The sequence below is a fragment of the Hemicordylus capensis genome, chromosome 11 (assembly GCF_027244095.1).
Source record: "Hemicordylus capensis ecotype Gifberg chromosome 11, rHemCap1.1.pri, whole genome shotgun sequence".
NCBI lineage: Eukaryota > Metazoa > Chordata > Lepidosauria > Squamata > Cordylidae > Hemicordylus > Hemicordylus capensis.
In genome coordinates, this window is record NC_069667.1 from 22,841,338 (window position 1) to 22,867,241 (window position 25,904).

General features: G+C 45.2%; 1 protein-coding gene across 3 annotated transcripts in view; it reads left to right on the forward strand.

Moving 5' to 3' along the window:
* PASD1 (PAS domain containing repressor 1) overlaps positions 1 to 25,904 on the forward strand; it is a 129,931-nt gene that overhangs the window by 44,971 nt on the left and 59,056 nt on the right. The window lies entirely within an intron of this gene.

Sequence of the window (25,904 nt, forward strand, 5' to 3'; positions counted from 1 at the left end):
GGGCTTACCTAGCACAATTAATTCTAAATATTATGCATAGTTGGAGTTGCAAAAGGTCAGGTGTTGGAGTTGTTGGAAAGAAATAATGGAAGAGGAAAGTGTGTTCTGTGCCCTCTTTGTTGAGAAAGGAGTGTTTACCTTATGTTCAGACGTGATAGATCTTCCCAGCTTTGATCCCTTTCATGTCAGAAATCTAGTTGTATTAGCTTTCCCCCTTCCTCATGGAGACAAAGTCATCTTCCTATATATAGAAAATTGAAACTAGGTTAAAAAGTTACTCCTCCCAGTTTGATTTTGCAAACTGTTTACAAACAGGAAATTATGACAGCCCTTGAAGTTCTTTCAGCACACAGGTTGGCCGGAGATCATGCTGGGAAAACTCTGTTTCCAGTAGTGGATCTTCATGAATAACTGGCTATTGGCCCTTTGAAATTGAAAATTGATTATTCTTCTGGGTGTTGATGTGAGAAGCATACAGCTGAGCTGTGCCCAGGTGACTCAGAAGATGTCATAACCACCTTACAGAACATTTGGTCTTTGTAAAATTCCACAATTCCAAATGTCGAATGAGAGCGGGCTGGTTTCCAGTTTTGCAAGTCTCCATGGTAGATCCATCATAAGTGGATTTCAGATGAAGCCTGAAGTGGAGAGGGGGAGGCTAGCGTGATTAATAGTTGGTTCATTGGGCAGTGGTCATGAGAACAAACTCTGGAATAGTGCTGATTTAAACCTTTAAGACCCTTAATGATTGGGACCGGGTTACCTGAGAGAGCACCTTGCCCCATATATCCCTACCCGAACCTTAAGATCTTCTTCAGAGGCCCTCCTCCGGGTGCCCCTGCCAAATGAGGTGAGGTGGGTGGCTGCCAAGGAGAGGGCTTTTTGGGTGGTTGCACCCCATTTATGGAATAGCCTCCCCAGTGAGGTTCGCCTGGCTTCCTCACTTTGTTCTTTTAAACGCCAGGTAAAGACCTTTTTGTTCACCCAGGCCTTTTAATTCTGGTTTTCAGATTTGATCTGATTTTTAACTAATTCTAAAATGAGCTTTTAAGCTGCTTTGTATTGTATTTTCTATTTTCTTTTCTTCTTTTTTTGTCTGTTAGGATTCAATGTGTTATGTGTTTTTAGTGTATGTTTTAATCCTCTGTTGTGAGCCATCCAGAGAACAATTTTGTTATGGCTAACAAATAAAGATGATGATGATTTGCTTCTGTGGGACTGTTTAAAAGCGAGTGAATGAAGATCTGCAGTTACAAAAACGCCCCACCATAAGAGAGTTTGCATTTGGTGGGGTTAGTAGCAAACCTACCTAGCAGGGTGTGTTCAGAGTTACACACTGGCATCCTCAGACATCCTTAAAAGGGCGCAGTAGGTATATCCTAGGAGGGAAGAGTTATTTATTGCAAGGAGCTTATTTTGCTTTGCCCAGTGAAAGCTGTGTTGGTCTAATTAACGAGACAAGATGTTCCATTTGCTCAGACTCTGAAATGTCAGGAGTTGTTCTGTTTCTTTGCAAAAAAACCAAACCAAACCCAAAATACTCAGTCATATCACTCATTCACCTGTGGCTGCTTGCCCTAGTTTTATGGGATTGTTTTCCACTAATTCTTGGAAGTTTAGGGAGAGAGGCCACCTGGTTAAAGAATTCTTACAGTGTAATCCTGTGCACATTTGCTCAAAAGTAAGCCCTGCTCAGCTGAATGGAATTTACTCCCAAGTAAGTGTGGATAAGACTGTGACCATAATCAATTAATTGTATGAATCAATTAACTGAGTACATCTTCATAAATCTATATATGTATTTAATTTATTTATTTAAAATATTTATACCACGCCCCTCCAGTGCACTACTGCTCAGATATATGGATAAATCAGTACTACCAAAGGAAAAATCCCATACTTCTGTTTGTTTATAGAGGATGCATGTACTGGTTTCTGTAAGTTATTGTATTAAAATAATTAACAATATTACAAAATCCATTTCCCGATTAGTTGGGGGCATCCTTTTAGTTGGTCAAAAGGCTTTTAATCTACTCAACTAATCTACTGTGGTTGCAATTCTATGCACACTTACGTGAGAGTAACCCCCATTGAATGGGATGATGGAAGTTGTAGTCCAACAGCATCTGGGGACCCAAGGTTGAGAACACCTGTACCTAAAAATAGCTTTACTTTGAATTAAAATTGGCCTGCCGTAAGCTCATAATTGCTATCTAACAGCGCTGGATGCAAGATGGAAGTGATGGGGCATGATGATATTAAACATAACTTCTCATTAGTCAACAAGCAGCCTTTGGTAGCAGTTTCTTCTCTCTTGATAGTACATTGAGACTCTTCATGGAAGATAGACTTGGTGGGATTAGCTGCAAAGGGCTGTGGAGTGTGCCGAAAGTAAGGGATGTGTCCAGAATCCCAGGAGCAATTTTGCTAGTCTGCTGAATTGAAACTCCTTTTTGGCTTCTTTCAAAATTTCTCAGATGATTTCTTGCCTCAGTGTCTCTCCTTAGGTGCAATCCAGTGGCAATTTTCAGGCCTCAGAAACAGCAAATGAGGCAGTCATCCTGTGTGTGGACTGTACTCCGTATTCTCTCTGGGTTTTTCTCCCCAATCTCTGCGCGGAATGAGTTTTGTTCTGGGCGGCAGTATCAAGGCAGTGTGTGCGCACCTGCATTCAGAGTGGGGCCTTCCTGATTCAACCTGAGCGGGATCTAAAATTAATTGAGTGGACATTAAAAAACGTGAGTGTGCACACATGTGCACACCTTAGAGGGAACACTGATTGTACTGTAGGTGGGGCTCCCTTGACTTGAATGCTCCTCCCTACAGCTCCCATGTGTTATGCTGGTCTCTGACCGTAATAAAGCTTGATTGATTGATTGATTGATTGATTGATTGATTGATTGCTCCCGCTTGCTGCATTTAGTAATCTAGCATATTAGGGGAAAGGGTGCTAACCTAGTCTTCTCCTTGACATACTGGTTGACTGTCCTCTCAACAAATGATTTAATTGTTGGTATAGCACTGATGTACCAGTAAAATCTAACTCATCCATTTCAGTTTTGCCAGTAACCCTCAAGTGTGTGTTGCAAGTGATGAAGAAAACACACTAGTCCATTTTGAAATCACATTTCTACCTTGAAGATGATACAACAGCAGATAGCTGCTTTTGGTGTGCAGAGGTGCTTTAGGGGGAAAACGAGAGTTTTTTGAACCTAACAGAAGGTTTCTCATTTACTTTGATGACTCATGAGTTCATCTATAGGGAGGTTTGACGTGCATAGCATTATGCCTTAGATTGACAACATCGGACAAGCTAGCCTTTAGCTCTGTTCTGTCTTTTCAATTGTATTTCCTCCCCTGGGTTATAATCACTCTGATGCTGAATAATCTAGAACCTATCTAAGTGTCTGCAGCTGAGATCACAATCCTGTGCAATGAACTCAGTGAGACTTAGATAAGCATAGTCTTGGTTTATAGCTAACCTTTTCTCTCTCTCTCTGCCATTCATTACAACCTCTGTGGAAATGGATTCTGTAGAAAACTAGCTTGTTTCTATATGCAAAGGGTGTTTCTGCAGCTTCCAGCCATTTGGATCACTTGCATTCTGAGGTGGTACAGTCCAAATGCAGGCTTAACCCCTGCACCTGCGAGAACCGGGTCTAAGCATGTGGTAGGAATAACTTGTGTTAGTATTGGGTGCTATGGTGTCACTCTGCTATATAGCATTAGTACTAACACTGGGATTTGTATTGTGGGGTCCTCCTCACTAAACTTCCCCAGGGCGTTTTCCACACAGGGCTTTAAAAGCCCTCTAGCTTGCATCTCTGGCATGGAGGGGGTGCGTTCACAAATCGGGCAGATTTGCCCTGAGGTCCCTGCGAGCTATCAGAGAGCAGTTCACACACACTTCGGGTTTTTCACTGCGTGTGAAAGTGCAGCCTGATTTATATCCAGGGTAAAAAGAAAAAAAATCCACTTTTTGCATTGGTTTTTTTGGGGCAACTTCTTTTTTGGGCAAGAGTAAAGCCTGCTGTGTGAAGAGCTCCCAGGCAGTGGGAAATCCAAGAGGGAAATACTACTCAGGTTTGGTGTGCTTTGGGTGAGAGAGGACTGGAGACCTTTAGCAGTCAACTGGGGTGGATTTGACCAGGTCTTGTGATGGCGAGCATGCCTTGTTCCCTTCGCTAAGCAGGGTTTGCCTTGGTGTTCATTTGGATGGGTGACTACCTGTCAGCTGTGATATTCCCCTTAGGGCAGGAGTCGGCAACTTGGGTTCTCCAGCTGCTGCTGAAGAGAGGAGAGCTGGTCTTGTGGTAGCAAACATGCCTTGTCCCCTTAGCTAAGCAGGGTCCACCCTGGTTGCATATGAATGGGAGACTAGAAGTGTGAGCAGGTTCAGTCCCTGGCAGTCCCTGGCAGCATCTGCAGGTAGGGCTGAGAAAGACTCCTGTCTGGAACATTAGAGAGCCGCTGCCAGTCAGTATCGACAATCCTGAACTGGATGGACCAATTATCTGAACCAGGCTAAGGCATCTGCTTATGTTCACCGGGAGCATGCATCGTTCAGGGCACATGCTCGGCATGCCAAAGTCCTCGGCATGCCAAAAAACGCCTCCCTGGCAGTCCCAGGTAGTAGAACTGGAAAAGAATCCTTAGGAACATAGGGAGCTGCCATATACTGAGTCAGACCATTGTTCTATCTAGCTCAGGATTGTCTTCACAGACTGGCAGCGGCTTCTCCAAGGTTGCAGCCCGGAATCTCTCTCTGCCCTCTCTTGGAGATGCTGCCAGGGAGGGAACATGGAACCTTCTGCTCTTCCCAGAGTGGCTCCATCCTCTAAGAGGAATATCTTACAGTGCCCAGACTTCTAGTCTCCCATTCATATGCAACCAGGGTGGACCCTGCTTAGCTAAGGGGACAAGTCATGCTTGCCACCACAAGACCAGCTCTCCTCTTTGACATCCTTGTCTGACATCCTGGAGAGAGTTGCAGCCGGGCAGTGTAGACAAGACTGAGAAGGCCGCTTCCTGTGTTCCTGTGGGGTTCTGGTTCCACTTGTAGCTGTTGAGGAGAACATCGAGCCCATCCGTGATAATAGCAGGTTTAACACCAGGCGTGGTTTGCTCTAACCCATCGAATGCACAGACTTTGTGAACACATCCGTTATGCATGGGGGATGACACGCAATTTGTGCACCCCCTATGTTACAACCCCGTGCCCCATCTTCTGCACCAACACCTTATCTCCCCCTCTAACCATCTGCAAAACTGAGAGCCCGCTTCACATGTCAGCAGTTAGGGTTTGTCTTGCCTCTGTATGATGCTTCCACTAGACTGACAGGCGAATGTGCAAAGAGCGGGGCGGGGGGGGGGGACCTCTTATCAGAGTCACGGTTATTTACTCCTCCCCTGGTATAGATCACAATGTCCTCAAAGAAATGAGCACAGGGTGGGGCCGGAGGATCATGCAAAGCTCTTGGCTGTGAGTGATACCTACTGATGTTCTCCCTGGGAAGGAACAGTGGTGTTGTTTTTTAAAGGAATTTTGGATGTAGGATATCCACCGCCTCCTCTCTCTGCTAGGAGAAGAAGAAGAAAACAGCCTGTGATTGTTAGCCTGGAGCACCGATGCAACACTTGATAAGCTGTCCTCTTCATAGAATTTGAAATCTGGGGAAATGGCAAGGCACACTCAGAAAGTGATAAAAGAGGGAGTCTGATTTACTACCTCCAGTTTATTATCTGTTATCTGATTATCTTAATTTATTTTTGCTTCAATTACTCACGGAACCAAGGGCTTCATTTTTCATTTTGGGTGTTTAAGAAGTGGCTTCAAAGACACAGCACGTGTTTAACCATTTCGGTGCTGCAGTGGTGTGTGTGGCTAGCAGTTCATGAGATATAAATCTGTCCCTTTGCAGGGAACTGAGCTCATTTGTAGAACAGGATGGATACTTCTCTTTACCACCCTCTTTTTATTTTGCTATTAGTCAGTGGGCATCTAACCAAATTAGAGAGTAGCCAACAAATCATTTACGATTCGAAGATGAATTTTTGCATTGGGCAGACCTCATCCAGAGATACAAGGGAGGGAACTTGGAGTCTTCTCCACGCAAGCATGCTGTTTGCAGAGCGGCCCCATCCCAGAAGGGGAATATCTTAGGGTGCTCACCTGTAGTCTCTCATTCAAATGCAAACCATGGTGGGCCTTGCTTAGCAAAGGGGACTATTAATGCTCACTACCACAAGACCAGCTCTCCTCCTCCCATCTGAATCTGTCCTGTGTCTAGGCTGTTTGATTTCAGACGGCAGGTATAAGATTGAATGTTCCTGAATACAAACTACCTGTTTTGTAAAAAGTCCTCCATGTCAGAAAGAAGACATGGCTTGAATTAAAACACAAAAAACACCCTGCCATGCAAGTGGTCCATAAGAACATAGGAAGCTGCCTTCTACCAAGTCAGACCCTTGGTCCATCTAGCTTAGTATTGTCTGCACAGACTGATGGCAGCGGCTTCTCCAAGGTTGCAGGCAGGAATCTCTCTCAGCCCTATCTTGGAGATGCTGCCAGGGAGGGAACTTGGAACTTGGATGCTCTTCCCAGAGCTGATCCAACCCCTAAGGGGAATATCTCACAGTGGTCACACACATGTAGTCTCCCATTCATATGCATCCAGGGTGGACCCTGCTTAGCTAAGGGGACATGTCATGCTTGCTTCCACAAGACCAGCTCTTCTCCATCTATTCACACATGGGGCTGTGTGTTCAGGGCCGGTTCTGGAAATTTTGGGGCCTGCTACAAAATTAGGTTTTGGGGGCCCCCCTGTACAGCTAAGTTCCTTTGGGCTAAAGCGTGGGGAGGTTGCTGGCACCTTGATCCCTTAGCTGCTCCTCTGCCTCAGTTAAGTTGGCAGCAAGAAGGAGAACTTACAGCAGCCTCCAAGCACCGTCTCTCGTTTTTATTTTCCTCATTTTCACTGCAGGGGTCATCCAATGAAGCAGATTGGTAGGATATGTAGGATGGAGCAAAGGAAGGACTTCTCCACACTGTGTACCATTGATCTGAGGAATGCAGTGTGCAGAACATACACTTTGCGCTCCGAAGGTCCTAGGTCCCAATTTGTTGCTTAATCCTGAAGTTTCTTCTTTTACACAATCTGCATTGAAATGAGTGGGAATTCTGCAAGAACACGGATAAATGGAAACATCATGATATCGTTCTCACAACAAACGGTGGGGAGAAAGGAAGGCAGACCCCTATTCATGTCCACACCGTCTGAATTGCCATAATAAGTTGAGGATTTGCAACACTGCGAACTTTCAAAGCACTGTTGCAAAGCATGCGCCTTTTTCGTGAACCTTTAGATCAGTTCATCCAGCCTCCAGCCCCTGATTATGCAGCTGTTATTAATCATTTGGGGCCTGGCTAGAGTTCTGTTTGTGCCATAAGCCTTGCCCAAACGGCTTGCCCCCTCTACAGGTTGCATTCTTGGCACGCCAACTCATCTTGTACGAGCTCTTAACTATGGACCTGCAATTTGTGCTCAGGATGAATGTGTTCAGACCACCAATTTGCCACAGGCACTTTCCTCCGGTCCCCAAAGATCCAATAGAAAGCCATGTATACGGCATTGATTGTCAGCCAGGTTTCATTGCCGTGGGCCACAGGCCCGTGCAAGTGCAAGTAGAAAAGTAATAAAACAAATTACCCCGTAGCTGCTCGCCCTAACGAGTCAGGGGGCTCCCCCGGAGGCAGCTTGTGTTGCTCCTAGTGCCCTGCTGCCTGCAGGCTGGCTATTCGTCAGGTAGAGCTGTGCGGTTAACGGCAGGCGGTGGGGGAGAAGAGGCAGGAGAAACTTGAGCTGACTCTGTGGGTGCCCCCAGACTCCTCAGGGCGAGCTGCTACTGAAATGGCAATGTCAAGGTGAGCAAACAAAAAAGCTCTTTTGTTTTTTGTCACCCAGGCTTTTAATTAGATACTGTTTTAATGGTTTTAACTTTTTAATTTTAAATGGTGAAATGTTTTAATCTTTTATTGGCTCTTTTTATTGTTTTGTAAACCGCCCAGAGAACTTGCGTTTTGGGCGGTATAGAAATGTGTTGAATGAATGAATGAATGAATGAATAAATGAGAAGTCCCAACATTTAATGCTACATAAACAATGTTCTGGATAAAATCTTAATTTAATGCCTCACTGTGGCAGTCAACTGCCCTGGCCAGTTGTATGCATTGGTTCTAGATCCTTAGTGTGCAACCACAAATGCCTGAGATATTGGAAAATACTTTACTCTCTGTGCATTTTAACACACACACCCCTCCCCACCATTCTAGTTAGATTGCAAAGGTGATCAGTCTTTAGAGGGCAATGCACGTCATCTAGGTTTCTCAGATAAAGGCAATATGCAAATACTTAAGAGTAACTACCTTCTGGAGAACTCTGCTCTGAACTTCACACTGTTTTTATTTGACAAGACCATAAACGTAACACGTGTAACACCTGAAACCAGGGAAATGCTTGACTAACAAGCAGAAGGTTGCCGGTTTGAATCCCTGCTGGCACTATATCGGGCAGCAGTGATAGAGGAAGATGCTGAAAGGCAACATCTCAGACTGCGTGGGAGGAGGCAATGGTCAACCCCTCCTGTATTCTACCAAAGACAACCACAGGGCTCTGTAGGTGCCAGGAGTCGAAAATGACTCGACGGCACACTTTACTTTACCTTTACCTGAAACCAGAGTGAAGGAAGAGAAGCAGGTTCTAAGTTGCATTCCTTCCTCTGATGCTGTGAAATCTTTCAGAAACTGGGGCTGTTTAGTTAAAGGTCATAGACAATTTTAAACAACGCTCCTGGCTCCTTGCTATGCATATAATCGCCCAGTATCTCATTGACCTTGACAGTCTTGTGTGGTTATATTTTCACACAAATGAACTCTTCCCGAACCATTTTTCAAGTGAATATATCCGTTGCATGGGAGAGGGGCGCAGTGGCAGAACATTATTATTGTTCTCAGTTGGCTGACATCCTGGCTATGCCAGGGTCAGGATGCGGGGAAGATGTGCCCGCAATCCGGAAGGCTTCCAGAGTGCTGCTGCACAGAGCATGTGCAGAGGGGTGATTTCCATTGATCTCTGCTTCCCCCAGAAGTGACCTGTGCTACCTGAGAATATCCCGGAGGACTGCGTGACTCTCAGGGATATATTTTTGGGTGGCGTGGGTCACTTCTGGGGGAAGCAGAGATCGACGAAAACTGCACTCCATGCTGTGGCAGAAAGATAAGAGTAGCCATGCCCCCCAGAATTCTGGGTTTCACCCAGATTTTAAGCATCTCACCTAGCTTGCTTAGCCCACCTAGATTCACCCGAATTTCAGCTTTCATTTTAAAAGGGGGGGGGGAGCTGAGCTCTAGCCCTTGTAGAAGCGGAGTTATGGAGCAAAACGTGCAGTCACTATTCTGCTCAAAAAATATTTCCAAGCCAATTTACTTAATATGCAAATTAGGCACCCGGATTTGGAGAGACTGCATAGGGCAACCCTACACTAAGAAAACTCTCCACTGTGCAGACGAGTCCTCCTGGTGTGCTGTTATTATTACCTTATTATCATTATCTTGTTATGGTAAATATCATTACCATATTTACCTGAATCCAAGACTAGGCCCCCCCTGCCCCACCAAGTTCTTTGAAGTTAGAAATTGAGGGTTGTCGCCTTAAATCCAGAGTCGTCATCTATACGGCATTTATTTATTTATAAGGCACGTCTCAGCAGGTTCCTTGCTAAGTCAGCAATCCACACGTTGACCAGACCCAGCCCTGCTTAGCCTAAGTAAGACTTCTGCACCAAGAACCTTGCATAGAAAGGTGCTCCGACCATTGGTCCATCTAGCTCAGAATGGTCTACTCTGACTGGCAGCAGCCTGCCAGGGTTTTGGATGGATATTTCCCAACCCTACTTGGAGATGCTGCCAGGGATTGAACCTGGGACCTTCTGAGGAGAGTTGGTCTTGTGGTAGCAAGCATGACTTGTCCCCTTAACTAAGCAGGGTCCACCCTGGTTGTATATAAATGGGAGACTAGAAGTCTGAGCACTGGAAGAGATTCCCCTCAGGGGATGGAGCCACTCTGGGAAGAGCAGAAGTTTCCACGTTCCCTCCCTGGCAGCATCTCCAAGATAGGGCTGAGAGAGGTTCCTGCCTGCACCCTGGGAGAAGCCGCTGCCAGTCTGGGAAGACAATACTGAGCTAGATAGACCAATGGTCTGACTCAGTATATGGCAGCTTCCTATGTTCCTAGGCATGCAAGGCAGATGGTCCGCCTGTCACGGGGCAATCCTTTCCCATGTCCTGGAAATCCTATATCGTTTTGCCCTTTGGAGAACTGCCTTGCTCAAAGCTGCAACTGTGCTACCCAAAGGTAGCGTGGATCTCCTGTTGCACCTATCAAGGTATGTGGATTATGTATATATAAAAAAGGAGATCCTGTTGTTGCTCCCCCCCCCCACCGCATGCTGAGTCATATATTTTGCTACTTCACTGGCCTGAGTAACCACTCAGCCATGTAAAAGGGCTGTAGGGAGAATTAGTTGTGTGTAATTTAAATAAAGTACATCAAAGCCCGAGGTAGTTAGGTAGTATTTACAACAATCATTAGTAATAATGAGTGGTCATGGCCATTAAGGAAGTTCCAAAAGGTTAACCTGACACAAAGTTAAAATACGATTAAGATGATAAAAGCTTATAAGTACAGACGTATCATTGCACATTTTGACATAAAGCTATTCTTTTGATTTTAAATTAATAGAATATAAAAATGCATCTTTCTCCAGACCTTTATTTCCTTTAAAAACAAAACAAAACACACACCCCTGGAGAGTTCCTGCCAGTCAGTGTTGACAATACTGAGCTAGATGGTCCAATGGTCTGACTCTGTGAGGCAGCAGTTTTATATAAGAAATAAATCATTTAATAATCTACCTGGTAGAGGTCTGTCCAAACAGTCCCTTCACAGTAACTGCAAGAAAAGCTAGGAATTATTTCAAAACCAAATGTATTTCTCATCGATGAAAATCACTGGTTTAGCTTTTTTTTGGCACAAACAAATTGGTGATCATTTATATTGATGTCTGAATAGATTTTTCTAAAATAGAAATATTGCTCACTGGACGGCTCTTTTCAGTCTTATAGAGGTATGGAAACTTAGAGCTAGATATCTCAAACTGTCCAGAGGTTATAGAGTGGCACTGATTCTCGGTTGTGAGCAGCAAGTACATATTTGGACATAGGAAGCTGCCGCCTACTGAGTTGGAGCAACTCAGTATTGTCTACACTGACTGGCAGCAGCTTTCTACAATTCCAGTTGGCCTCTTTCCCAGCCCAGCCTGGAGGTGCCAGGGATTGAACCTGGGCCCTCCTATATGGAGGTGCTCTACCAGTGAGCCATAGCCCCAGCGATATTTATGGCCTCTCTGCCATTTCCAGATGAAGCTGCTTTCTGTTGAGTCAGACCATTGGCCCATCTCGCTCAGTGTGAGCTACACTGACTGGCAGCCGATCTCCAGGGTTTCAGACAAGGGTCTTTCGTACCCCGACCTGGAGATGCTGCCAGGGACTGAACCTGGGGCTGTCGAGATGCAAAGCAGGTGCAGTACCATGGAGCGAAGCAATGCTGCAGTTGTTAAATACGTGGCACAGCAAGGTTCCCGGTCTTTGGAAATTCCGCCAAACTATAATGCTGCGCCTTTAGCATGGCCAGTGAGGGGCAAAGTTATGTATCTCGATCCCTCCCAGCTTCCAAGGCCTTTCTCAGCAAAAAGTCCTGTGCACTGATTGAGGAACACTGAGGCTAATTCAACTAGTACTAATTCTACTTACTGTTACTATTATGAATATTTCTATACCACTCTTCAAGCAAAGTTCTCAAAGCAGTTTACATAGAAATATATATGTATATATGCCCTTTAAAGTAAACACACACACACACGTGTGTGTGTGTGTGTGTGTGTGTGTATCTGTGTGTGCATGCGCATGCGCTATTCTTATTTTGTACACCGCCCTGAGTCTGTGGATTGGGCGGTATATTAAATCTTTAAATTAAGTAAGTAAGTAAATAAATAAATAAATAACATGGCTCCCTGTCTCGAAAAGGCTCACCATCTAAAAGAAAGCACATAAGAAACGTAACCGCCTTGAGATTCTTTTAATGAAGGGTGGTGTAGACATTGAACCATCAATAAATGAGGTGGTCACCAGCCACAGCCACGGGAGGGATGCTGTGCTGGGGATGTCGCTCCCTCGCTGCTAGACCGAAGAGAATCGCCACTTTCTCCATAGTGCAGCGATCTTCACTGTTTTTCAAGCAGAGCTACTCTGGCCAAGCAAGCAAGCGAACAAACAAACAAACATACATACATACATTCCACATGAGAGATCCATTTCCCTCTTTGCTGACCTCTGCACAGTACTGCACTTTCCTCGGTGCTCGGAGGGCCCTTTGAGAAAGAGAGAGCGAGAGAAGCTTCACCCAGGCCCAATAAACCAATAAACCATTAGTTTGGGTGGGGGGCGGACTGGGGGTTGATGGGGCTGTCACTGCCCCCCACCCCACCCCCGGGCCTTAAAATGAAGAGCACTGCCATAGCGGCTGGTTGCGATTGTTCAGGGGTGAGTCAAAGGCAGACGTCTTGGTTGCTATTTCACATGCCTCTTTGCTGGCTGACCCCTTCGCTCTGAAAAGCAGTTCTAGGATTAAGCAGCCCTGGGCCAATGTCTCTCTCAACTTTTAAGGCTGCTCCAGTTACATGACCCACATATGACAGATGAGGCTTATTTTGCCCACAATATTTGCACTTGCTAAATTTATCGCATGGGCCTCCTTCCTGGTAAACAAGAAAATAAATCTGCAAGAAGGCCTGGTAGCCACGGATTGAATCAATTGGGGGAAAATTGTATATGCCTTCGCAGGCCGATTCATATACACGTGCATAATACATATGGGATTCATAGGAAGCTGCCGTCTGCTGAGTCAGACCCTCGTTCATCTAGCTCAGGATTGTCCACACTGACTGGCAGCAACTCTGCAGGGTTTCAGATTCGTATTTTCAGTCTGACTCGGAGATACCAGGGACTGGACTTGGAACTTCTGGCATGCAAAGCAGATGGTCTTCCACTCAGCTGTGACCCCATCACTACATGTCTCAGCATGCAGTGGCTTGCAGTGGCGATTCTCTTGTATTTAGCAGGGGGAGAGCAACTGGCCCTATCCATCCCAGCACAGCATCCCTCCAGTGGCTGTTGCTGGTATCTGTCTCATGTTTTGTTTTTAGATTATGAGCCCTTTGGGGTCAGGGAGCCATTTTATTTATTTATATCTCTGTAAACCACTTTGGGAACTTTTTTTGTTGAAAAGTGGTATATAAATATTTGTCATATTCGTAGAGCACTTAAACGTTTGAGCTGCCTCTCTTGGAAAGCCTTGTTTCTGAGGCAATATCCACTTGATGAGATGTGGAAATTCAGTGGGGTCTGATTAGGGTTGTGGCTTTCCAAATCCGGGTGCCTAATTTGCATATTAGGCAAATTGGCTTGAAAATAATTTCTGAGCAGAATACTGACTGCACGTTTTGCTCCAAAACTACACTTCTACAAGGTCTAGAGCTTAGCTTTTTTCATTTTTTAATGAAAGCTGAAATTCTGGCGAATCTGGGTGGGCTAAGCAATCTGAGTGAGATGCTTAAAATCCAGGTGAAACCTGGAATTTCGGGGGGCCTGGCAACTCTAGGTCTGATATATAATGGCGGTTTCACACTTTAAATCCGTCATGTGCTGTCATTCTTCATTGCATGATGAGCATGCACGTGTGAACTGTGCCACATGCTTGCAGTTTGTTGGAAGTCCCGGAAAATTGCCACTGTCGTGGATTTGCAGAGAACTGCACGAACCATTCTGAACAGTGAACTTTCTAATAGGAGTGCTCACCACCAGGACTTAATCATGACAACTTGAAACAAGTGGTCTCCGAATGTCTGGAGGGGGAAAAAAAAATTACTTATTGAGATTTAAATCTTAAGCCAAGAAGAGGCTTGATCAGATTAGTTGGGGCTGAATAAAAATAGCACTAAGCAGAACCAAGTAAATGTGCTCAATAAATGCTAGATTAGACGATCTGGCGGCTACGGGTACAGGGCCTGAATCTTCCGTGCGGTCGCCTGCCTCTCCGGAAGACCCAGTTTGAGCGGGGTCCGCTTTCAGCTCCTGGGACTACTTGAGCTTTCCTGCTGACGTGGATATCAGCCCTCCCAGCATTCCTTGTAAAAAGATGCGGGGAACGACTCCTGGGAGGCTGGCCAGCACCCCTGCTGATCGCTCCTGAGCTCGTCTTCCCATTCTGGTTTGCAAAATTGTGTGTCCTTTGGCTCTGCCTCCAAGATGCCTAGGTCTGTTTGCCTGCCTGTCCTTCCTTTTCTCCTGTCCCTGCTCTGCCATCCATGCCCCGGCTTCTCCCCTTACAGCTGTGTGTCTGGAGCAGTGGTGGTGTCGCACATTCAGAAGTCTTTGCGCTCCCAATGACAGCTGACGTGCCACGCCCCCCGTGGCCACGCCCACCCCGACAGCTGGCAGAGCCACACCCCCATGGCTCCGCCCACCATGCTTAGATAGAGGCAATAAGATAGAGGCATTCCTTTTTAACTTTTGTAAACCGCCTTGGGGTTATCTTTTTACCGAAAGGTGGTATATAAATGCAAAAATAAATAAAATAAATAAAAATATTTTTTAGGAGTTCTTTCCCAAGAAGATTATGGATAAAATCAAATAAAAACAATTTTTATATAAAGACGTTTGGGGTTAGGCAAGGCTAAGGCCCTGCTCCACTCTCTCCCATGTGTATATTGAAGTCTGCAATATTGCAGTATTTCAATACCGTATTTACCTGAATCCAAGACAGGGTTTTTTTCAGTTCTTTCCTGTTAAATATGAGGGCGGAGCGGGGGGGGGCATCTTGAATTAGAGTCCTCTTTCTTTGGGTTAAATAAAGTATAACCTATCTTTTAAGACATCATCCTAAATTCAGTCATCTTCTATTTGGGCAAATACGGTATATATCAACTGATCCATAATATTTATCTTCGACTAGGTCAGCCCAATCCCAATGTTTTGTTTTGTTTTACCACATGGTCTGACTTTATTTTCTTTACAAATCAGGAAAACCTCATTCATTCTCCACCTTCCAATTGCATTAATATTTGGAAAGATTGTTAATTGAGGCTGTCATGTACTTAAGTAGAAATTAGAGCTTATGTGATTGTAGAAAGGAATAAATATAATTGCTTGTGATTCTATTATAAATGATTGTAGGTTTTGTGTTACTGGGTTATGTTTGCCCAGTAATTTTTAAAAAATGACAATTTTCAATAAAGGCTCTTCGAAATTACATTATGTAGTTTCGCCATCCAGTTCCCTCCAGAAAACCAACTGCTTTGGGCTCTACTTTGTCCATACAGTATGGTAATCCTGGAAGGAACTGGATGGAAAAACCTGGCACCATCAGGCTTAAATTGACGTAAGCGTAAGTCATCCCTTCTCTTCTGGCAACGGTAGCTCTGTGCAGGGGTCTCTAGCAGAAAATTCTCCGTACTTTCAGCAAATTTTAATTCCCAGGACTCTTTGGAGGAAGCCATGACAGTTAAACTGGTATAAAACCAATATACATCTGTGGTGTGGATGGTTTTCCTCTGTACCTGTTCTTTATGTCAGGGCCTGACACATCTCAGGTGCCAGGGAACCTGGAAATTTAACCATGATGCCTAGACTCATCCTCAGTGGGGAGGAGAGCGGGTCTTGCGGTAAAAAGGTAAAGTGTGCCGTCGAGTTGGTGTCGACTCCTAGCGACCACAGAGCCCTGTGGTTGTCTTTGGTAGAATACAGGAGGGGTTGACCATTGCCATCTTCCGTGCAGTATGAGACGATGCCTTTCAGCCTCTCCCTGTATCTTGCGATAGTGAGCTTGAATTGTCCTCTTTGCCAAGCAGGGTTCACCTTGGTTTGCATTGGTGACAGAGTATCTGCTTTGAAGGTCCCAGTTTCACTCCCTGGCATTTCCAGGTAGGACTGAGAGAAACTCCTGCCTGCAACCTTGGAGAAGCTGCTGCGAGTCAGTGCAAGCAATACTGAGCTAGATGGACCAAGGGTCTGACTCGGTATGAAGGAGCTTTTTGTGTTCCTGTGACTAGGACATTGAGAGGCAGAGTTATTTAATAACATCTTTATTTGTCCCAGGCAGCCCCGGTTCTGTTCTAAGTAGGTTTGCAAAAGGTTTAAAGAGAAGGCCGTCTACATTCCCCACATAATGTCCATCGCTAAGCCTTGTAACTTGGTCAAGTGTCCATGGTCTGGCTCCTAAATTGTTGGATTGTTGCTATTAGAGGCCAAGAAAGTGTGTCAAGGCCTGCTTTAGGAGAGGAAGGAGAGCTGGTCTAGGAAGGATTGCTGGTCTTGGGATAGCAAGCATGAATAATTTGCTAAGCAGGGTCCACCCTGGTTTGCATTTCAATGGGGGAGTACATGTGAGCACTGTAAGAGATCCCCCTGAAGCGATGGGGCCACTCTGGGAAGAGCATCTGCATATGCTTGCATGCAGAAGGTTCCAAGTTCCCTCCCTGGCAGCATCTCCAAGATAGGGCTGAGAGAGACTCCTGCCTGCAGCCTTGGAGAAGCCGCTGCCAGACTGGGTAGACCATGCTGAGTTAGATGGACCAATGGTCTGACTCAGTATAAGGCAGCTTCCTATGTTCCTGGGCAATCGGTTCTGCTTCCTTGCCCTTTTGTCCACACCCAAGGCTGTGGGCAGAACCCATCATTTGTTCCCCAGCCATCACCACATAATTTCAGGAGTGTCATGAAGTGTTCTCACAGGCTAAGCGTGGAATATTGACAGAGGGACCGTGTGCTCATGTTGTTGGGCTATCCACTTCCGCCACCTCACCATCGGCTTTAAGATTATATGCATGCATCAATGAGGTCATTGGGTCATGAATGGGAGCTCAGCTGTGGAACAGATGTGAACCGGATCATTTCAGGACCGCTGAGCCAAATGAGGTTATTGTGAGCTGTAAGGCCCCATTTGAAACTGTTTTGGACTTCTAGGTTCCCTTGTAGATACCTGAGAAGGAAACTGTGGTGGTGTTTGCATGCTTGCTTTTCACTTTAGCTAAAACACACAGACGCTTAAAAGCAAAGACGGTGATGTATCTGCTCTTTGAGCCCTTTCGATAATTTATTTTAATAACCAAGCTGATTAGAAATGCACAGAGAGGACCTAATCTTTAACCCGTCAAGTTTTTACCGTTTTATCACCGCTCTTTCCCGGAGGGAAACTTGAGTTCATTTCATCTTCTATTTCATTTCACCTGCATTAGATCCAGTTGCACACACATACTAAGTTGACTTCATTATGGTTATCAGCCAGGCTTTATTATATCATTTCAGATAAGTCCTGAAGTTGTTGAAGGGCTTCCTGGTTATCAGAAGTTCTTGATATGCCAGTGAGGAAACACGCACACATGGAGATCAGGAGCACCAAGGAACTGGTCATTACGTTATTCAGATGTTTGAGATTATTGCAGGATCACGGTTGTTCTGTTTTGCTTTTACTATCGTATTCAAAGTTCCAAACACACTTATCGTCTTAACAAAACCCAATAAGTGCACATAAAAAAATCCCTGTATCAGCAAGATAACATATTAGTAAATTATTTAAAATATTTCTTTCCTCCTTTTCAACTAAGATGTTCAGAAGGCGGTTTGCATCAGCAACAGCCCCTGACGTGACATTGTGCTGGGCTGGATAGAACAAATGCTTTGTCACTACTTTAAAGCAGGGGTTGGGCCCCCAGATGTTGTTGGACCACAACTCCCATCATCCCCTGACACAGTGACCACCACAGCAGGGGATGGTGGGAGTTGTAGTCCAGCAACATCTCAGGATCCATGTTTGAGAACCCCTGCTTTTAAGAGATGCCTCTTTGCCCAGATAACAGGGTGTGTGTGTCTGTGTGTGAATAAATAAAACCCTTTTCTGCAAATAGAAAACTAGGACATGAAGGAGAACATTTCTAATCCGGCTCTCTGCTTGCTTTGCTAGTTTTCATTTACAGGGAATTTTCTCATAGGGAAGCATTTTTTAAAATGGCAATATGAAGTGATGCAATCCATTGTACCTTGGCATAGATTGTCAGGGGGGCTTTTGCTCGGTGTGCCGACATTGAGAGAGGCTAGATTGGCATGCACAAGGAGCAGGGCCTTCTCGGTTGTTGCCCCCAAACTCTGGAATGCTTACCCAGTAAATGTTTGCTCTGTGACAGCTGTGGCTGCTTTTAAGAAACAAATCAAGACCTTTTTATTTACGCAGGCTTTTACCTCCTAGAGCTGCGTTTCTTAACCTTGGGCCCCTAGATGTTGTTGGACTTCAACTCCTATCATCCCCAGACATGACCTTTGTGGCTGAGGATAATGGGAGTTGTAGTCCAACAACATCTGGGGGCCCAAGGTTAAGAAACCCTGTCCTAGAGGGTGCCAGGTTTCTCAGCTTTCTTGCACTTGTTTCTTGGCATTTTGTGGTTTTAATATTAAATTGATTTTAAGGTTTTAAAAGTAACTTTTACAGAATTTAATTATATTTTAACTTTTGTAAACCACCTTGAGATGCATTGTGAAAGGTGGTATAAAAATTGAACAATCAATCAATGTACGAGCCAGAAATTTCCTGACTCCACTGTGTTATTCTCATTCTGTCTGTAATGTGTGGAATTAGCCCCAGGAAGAAAGGTTTCCCACCTGTATTGCAGCTATACTTCAAGAAAAAAACAAGCCCACCTCAAAAGCTCAGAGAGGATTAAGGGGTGTGTGGCTTCTTGCCTCCTGCCAATAGGACTAATAGGAGCAAACGTCAAAGACCTTGTTGGACAAATGGCTTTCCCAACGATTGCTTGCACTTCAGTGAAGCTACACAGAATTCTTCAAATACATTTTATGAAGGAACGGTCACAAAGCAGTTCCCTTCTCAGTCTGACTCAATTAGCAGGGTTGCGTGTGTGTTCCCAGAATTCTACCAGGACAAATGGGTAGAATTAATTACACAAATATGTCTCCTCTCGTAGAATTCCCAGAAGAATTTTTCATAAATAATTATTTCCACATTGTTGTTCCAAGAGTTCTCTAGCAAAGAGTAACCTAACCTGCATGGTGCATAGAGGACTGAGGGAGTATGTGGAAGGTACTAAGTAGCCTGACGTCCTCTGCAATACTCTGTAACGCTGCCGGTTGTGTGTAAAGGTTGCCAACAACTTTTTTGGCAAACAGAAGCAAGACATCTATGGTTTCGCTCCTGAGTTGCTTTGAGTTTTCTCAGCAAACGCTCTCCTCTAAATAGCCTTGCTGATTGCTTTGATTGCCTGCTATATACTTTTGTTGGCTCTTAACTTCTCCTATCTTACTATTATTGTAGCACATGCAACCAACATACTGGTCAAGGGTAACAACAAGTCCATTTTAGATAGGAACATAGGAAGCGGCCATATATGGAGTCAGACCCTTGGTCCCTCTAGCTCAGTACTGTCTACACAGACCGGCAGCAGCTTCTCCAAGGTTGCAGGCAGGAATCTCTCAACCCTATCTTGGAGATGCTGCCAGGGAGGGAACTTGGAACCTGTAGATGCTCTTCCCAGAGCGGCTCCATCCCCTGAGGGGAATCTCTTCCAGTGCTCACACATGTAGTCTCCCGTTCAAATGTAAACCAGGGTGGACCCTGCTTAGCAAAGGGGACAAGTCATGCTTGCTACCACCAGACCAACTCTACTCCCATAACAGCATTTTAACTACTACACTGTACAACTGTTTCAGGTTTGTTTGTGTTTGTTTTTAGGGGAAACAAACACACACAATCTGGAATCTTATTTATTCTTTCCAAACATTCATTTGTGCGGACGCTTCTTGCATATCCTGCTGATCGAATTGCTAGGCTTTCCCCTGGCGTCTGTGCTTATGTCTTTAGTTCTTCCCAAACCCCAAGAGTGCGTGGAGCTTTGCCCTTCCACTGGCCCGTTTGCCCTCTCTGGCCTGCTTTGGGGCCAAACTTTCTCAATATACCCGATTGTCCCCGGTTGGAGAGGAGGGCAGATGAAAGGACAGGAGATGCAGCAATTGCTGGATCCTGTGAATAGGCGCTGGCTTCCTATCCCTACCTCTCGAAATAGCTGCATATTATAATATGCAGGTCTATACTGCAGGGTTGCTTAACCTTGGGCCCCCAGACGTCGTTGGACTCCAACGCCCATCCTCCTCAGCCGCAAAGGCCATGTCTGGGGAGGATGGGAGTTGTAGTCCAACAACATCTGGGGGCCCAAGATTGTGATTTAGGGCTGGTTCACACCTTACATTTCCCAGGAAGGCTATTGACCTTGGTGTTTTGGGTGCAGAAGAACATATACAACGGGGTGATTCACATGATTGCCCCGGGCGGGCAGGGAGGAGGTTGCTTTCACCTTCCCTTCCCCTCAGACGACCAAGCAGGTCCTCTCCGGCCCGCCTCCCATGCGCCCACATGGGCAGCCCTGCCCTGTGCAGCTTCGTGAAGCATGTTGCGGGGCGGAGGGATCCAGGGTCGGAACTTGTTCCGGCCTCCGGGCATCCCTCAATGCAACGTGCGGCCACGTGCATTGCCTTGGGGACTCCCCTCTTAGACAGGTGCTCTGTGTGGCCCTCTCTGTGACTCCTCACACGATACCCAGTAGCCAGGTTAAGGGTGCGAGAGCCCTCGTGACCTCGGCTAAAAGCTGGATTTGTTCAGGGGGTTCAGCGGGCGGGGAGTGGAGGGATCTGCAAGGATCCATGCCGCTGCTCACGACCAGCCTAGCCCTGCCCGGAATAGCCCAGGTTGGGTTAGGCTGGTTGTGCGAACAGCCTTGCTGTGTAGTAGGGATCAGCAACTGGAGGTTTCAGTACCGAACTCAGGATTCCGTGTGGGAGGCAGAGGATACAACCACTTCCGTGCTCCCTGGCAGGGAATGACCTTGCCAGTTATTTCCAGTTGTTGTTTATTACCAGTTTACATTTGTTGTGCCAGAATTTGTGGTCCTTCTTAGTTTTCTCACCGAGGCAAGATTTTCACTTTTTAAAGGAAGCTGTCTTGCCTTTTCTGCCTTTCTTGAGTCTGCTTAACCACACTGGCTTCCGCTTGGACATATTTGTACCTTTTCTAATCTGTGGTATTCATTCTAACCGAGCTTCTGTAATAGAAGTTTTGAATAACTTCCAAGCATCTTGAAGAGATTTGGTCCTCCTGGTTTCCTGTTTTTAACTAACCTCCAGTTCCTGGAAGCTTGGTCTGTCAATGGCTGTTAGTGTTGCTCCTAAACTGAGCCTCCATAATCAGGCACAGTATACCTCTGAATACCAGATGTTGAGAAGAGGCAGCTGAGAATGGCAGCACCTCCATACCCTGCTTGTGACTGTCCAGCCTGCTGGAGACTAGCTTGGACTTAGTGTACTTTGGGCCAATTCACCAAGGCAGTCTTTATTTTTCGGTGCAACTGGGGGGAATCTCTGCAGCTTGTTAAAGTGAGGAAGAGAGAACTGAAGTACAGCACCAAAGAGAGTCTTTACTGTGCTGTATTTAGGTTAGCAAAGCACATATTGACTTTCTTTTTCAATCTGAAGAAATGTGTTACTGGGGCAAGAGATCTGCTCTCTGTCTGTCAACCCCTGCAGAGAAAGAACAGAACTCTCTCTCTCTCTCTTTCTCTCTCTCTGCAGCTCTTTGACATGGAGAGACGTCAGTTTTGGGCACCCACATCGCCCCTGTGTGTGTGTGTGTGTGTGTGTGTGTGTTTTAACGCCGGTTAGCTAAATGTCAGTTTGCATTTGTAACCTTCTGCCAACAGCAGGAGGCAGATTTTAACGCTGCACATATAGACTCTTTAATTATTGCTTTTTTGGTGCTAAAGCAGCAATAAGGATTACGGAAGCCCGGCCTGCTGTTGAAATGTCATCTATAAAAACGTGGCATAATTGAATCGGTAACACTTTGCTGGAAAGGTTAAACCCGCCGTCTTCTTAAAAACGGCATTGTGCTTTCAGATACCAGATCCAAGCTGTTCCTTTCTATATAGTAGAAGGGCATGCTTGCTTCTATAGATGTGTGTAGCTAAGATGGTTCACAAATCCACTGTCGCTTTTATATATCTGTAAAGGTAAAGTGTGCCGTCAAGTTGGTGTCGGCTCCTGGCGACCACAGAGCCATGTGGTTTTCTTCGACAGAATGCAGGAAGGGTTGACCATGGCCTCCTCCCGCACAGTATGAGATGATGCCTTTCAGCATCTTCCTATCTCGCTGCTGCCTGATAGAGTACCAGCGGGGATTCGAACCGGCAACCTTCTGCTTGTTAGTCAAGCATTTCCCCGCTGCGCTGCTGAATATCTGTAGTGAGGATATATGTAAAGGAATCATGGCAAGCTTGTTTTTGCTCCATTGGACAAGTTAGCAGCACATTGTTTTAAATGCATGGACATACAAAGCTGCTGTCTACTGAGTCCGACTCTTGGTCCATCAAGCGCCTCCTTGTCTGCAATGACTGGCAACAGCTTTCCAGGGTTTTGCATAACGGCTCTACCTGGGAAATGCCAAGGATTGAACCTGTGGGGTGGGGGGGCAGGCCAAGTTGTGGCGTCTGCAAAATGCTGCCCTGCCCCCTTTGGGAATCAGTCCTCTTTTGGCACAGCGGGAAATGACTTGCCTAGCAAACATGAGGTTGCCGGTTCGAATCCCTACTGGTACCTCTATCGGGCAGCAGCGATCTAGGAAGATGCTGAAAGGCATCATCTCACACAGCGCGGGAGGAGGCCATGGTCAACCCATATTTTGTTAGCTTAATATTTTTATTGTCTTTTTAGTGTATGTTTTAACTTTTGTAAACCGCCTTGGGGTTGTCTTTTAATGAAAGGCGGTATATAAATGCAACAATTAAAAAACAACCCTCCTGTATTCTACCAAAAGGAAACCACAGGGCTCTGTGGCCGCCACAAGTCGACACCGACTCGAGGGCACACTTGACCTTGACCTCAGTTTCAGAACTGACCCTTGCAAGCTTTTCAAGTGTCTGGAGCCAGGGTGGTGCAGAGGTTGCCAGCAGCCTCCTCGCCTTGTGATTCCTGCAAGTTTTGTAATAATTGTGAGGAGAGTTGCTCCTTGCAGAGCTTGTAAAAGTCACATCGGCCCCAAAGAGGCGCTCTGACGGCGACGATAGGTTGCATCTTGCCGCCCTCCTGACACTCCAGGAATCTGCTGCCTGAGGCTGCTGCTTCACCTTGCCTCATGGAAGGGATGCCTCGAACCTGGGGGCATTTGTGCATGCGCTCTCGCTGAGCTGCGGCTTCCTCCCCAAACTCATAGTGCCATCACTGCTGGTGCTGCCGTGGCTGAAAAGTCTGAGGAAGCAAGACTTGGTCTGAAAGCAAGTCATTAAAAAGGGGTTGCCTTGGTTTGCATTTGGATGGGTGACGACGTGTGAGCACTCACTGTCTGTTGTAAGATATTTCTCTCAGGGGATGGGGCCATAGATTAGCGGTAGAGCATTTTCTTGCATACAGAAGGTCCCAGGTTCACTCCCTGTCATCTCCGGGTAGGGTTGGGAAAGACTCCTGACTCCCACCTTGGAGAAGCCGCTGCCGGCCAGTGAAGTCAATACTGAGTTAGATGGTCCAAGGGTCTGACTCAGTATAAGGCAGCTACTTATGTTCCTAATATTGTGAAAGGCTATGATACAGTTATTGTGACTATGGTTAGTTCAGTCAGTAAAGAAAAAAATAGTAATACCACAAAAATTCAGTTTTTGAAGGTTAATATTTAATGCTTGGCTAACAGAGTTTACATTTAAACTTTATCCTTTCCTTCTATTGTTATTTCTGGTTGGTTGGCACCTGTCTTTTCTTTGCTGTGTGAAGAATTTAGGAGCGATGTGATTTTTGGGCTGTTTTGCCCAGCTGTGAAAATCATGTACTCCCTACATTTTATTTTAATTAATATATATATATTTTAAAAAATTAAAATGCCTGTGTGAAGCAGCCACCAGACTAGGATACATGTGAGATTTTTAGGATGGAAGCATTTTGTGCAGACCTGTTTATTATTAAAGGGAATATAGAGCATTCTGTTAAGAAGAAAGAGCTGTCTTTAAAAGCAAGATTCTGCTTTGTTCCAAAAGTCCTTAATCTGTGTGTCTCCTGCCTGTTATTAGAAGAGGGCCAAACATCATCCTGAGCCTACATGCCCTGTTCAGTTTGTCTGTGTGTGTTTTTATTGGGCCAGGAGTGCAAGAACCTCCTTGTCAATTACTCATCCTTGAAAATACTGGAGCCGGACAGTTGTCTCTTGATTGATGGTGGAAGTCAAGCTGAAAGGTTAACATTCCTACAAATAGCAATATACACACATTGCTATTTGTTTACAAACTGTTTGTATTATCTTTTGAAGGCTTTCTTTGCCTTCAAAACACCCCAGTGACCTACAGTGTGAGTCCATACAAGTTTACTCAGAAGCGAGTCCCACTATTTTTTTAAAATTCATTTTAATTTTTACGTTTATATTCCGCTCTTCCTCCATGGAGCCCACAATAGTGTACATGGTTATGTTTATCCTCATGACAGACCCGTGAGGTTGGTTTTTAGGGGAAACACAGACAATCTTGTAATTGGACAAGGGCAGGTCTAAAGGTAAAGTCGAAGTCGACTCCTGGCGCCCACAGAGCCCTTTGGTTTTCTTGGGTAGAATACAAGAGGGGTTGACCACTGCAATCTCCCGCACAGTATGAGATGATGCCTTTCAGCACCTTCCTATATCGCTGCTGCCCGACATGGGTGTTTCCCATAGTCTGGGAAACATACCAGCGGGGATTCGAACCGGCAACCTCTTGCTCGCTAGGCAAGTTACTTCCGTGCTGCACCATTAAGTGGCTAAGGGCAGGTCTACCTCACACCAATTGCAACATGTGGTAGTCTTATACATGTGTTAAGAATTGCCAGTTGTAGCTCCCCATTGTGTGAGAGTGTAACTTTGTTTCATGGACATCAGTGGTTGATATGCAGGGGGTGATCACACACAACCGTCTATACATATTACAGTTAATTCTACTAAAGCCATTAAAAAAATGTTAATTCATACACAGAAATGCCTTCAGGTTTAGGAATTTGGCAATTTGAAGCAACCCCAACGTAAGCGTCTGTATTCAGTGCAAAATGAATTTGTGAATTTCTTGCAAAGCTCTGTGTATTGCATATCAAGTCTGACAGTTTTCCCCCCTCCAGCCTTGCTGTTTTATCTACTCAGTAGGATGCCTGAGCAGACCTTTTCATTTGATCTCTGCTCTTCTCTTCTCTTCTAACCTAGCTTTGCTTTGCAATTAACCAGTTTATCAACCGTGGTATTTCAAAGCAATCATTACAGTAAACAAAGTGACTTATATTTTAACCGTCTGATAATATTAAGGATAACAGTGGATACAGCCCAGCCAACATTAATATTTGTACCAGCTTTTGTTCAGGAAATCAGAGTGGTTTCCAGTAAGCAATGGACATTAAACATAAAAGCAAAGCAAGACTACCTATTGCAAAACAACTCCAGAATCAAATAACTAAAGCTGGCTAATGTTAGATTCTAACATTAATAAATGTATATACCATTTTATGCCTAGAAGAGTTTTCATAGCACTTATAATATGACATCAAAAGAACAAAAAAACGATCAAAATAAAAGGCAAAATCCACAAAAGCAGAAAACAGTCCGTCCCATGCACCCCTTACTGGGGAAACCGAAAACTTTGCCTCCTTCCTGAAAATAAGTAAGGATGAATAGTGAGAACTG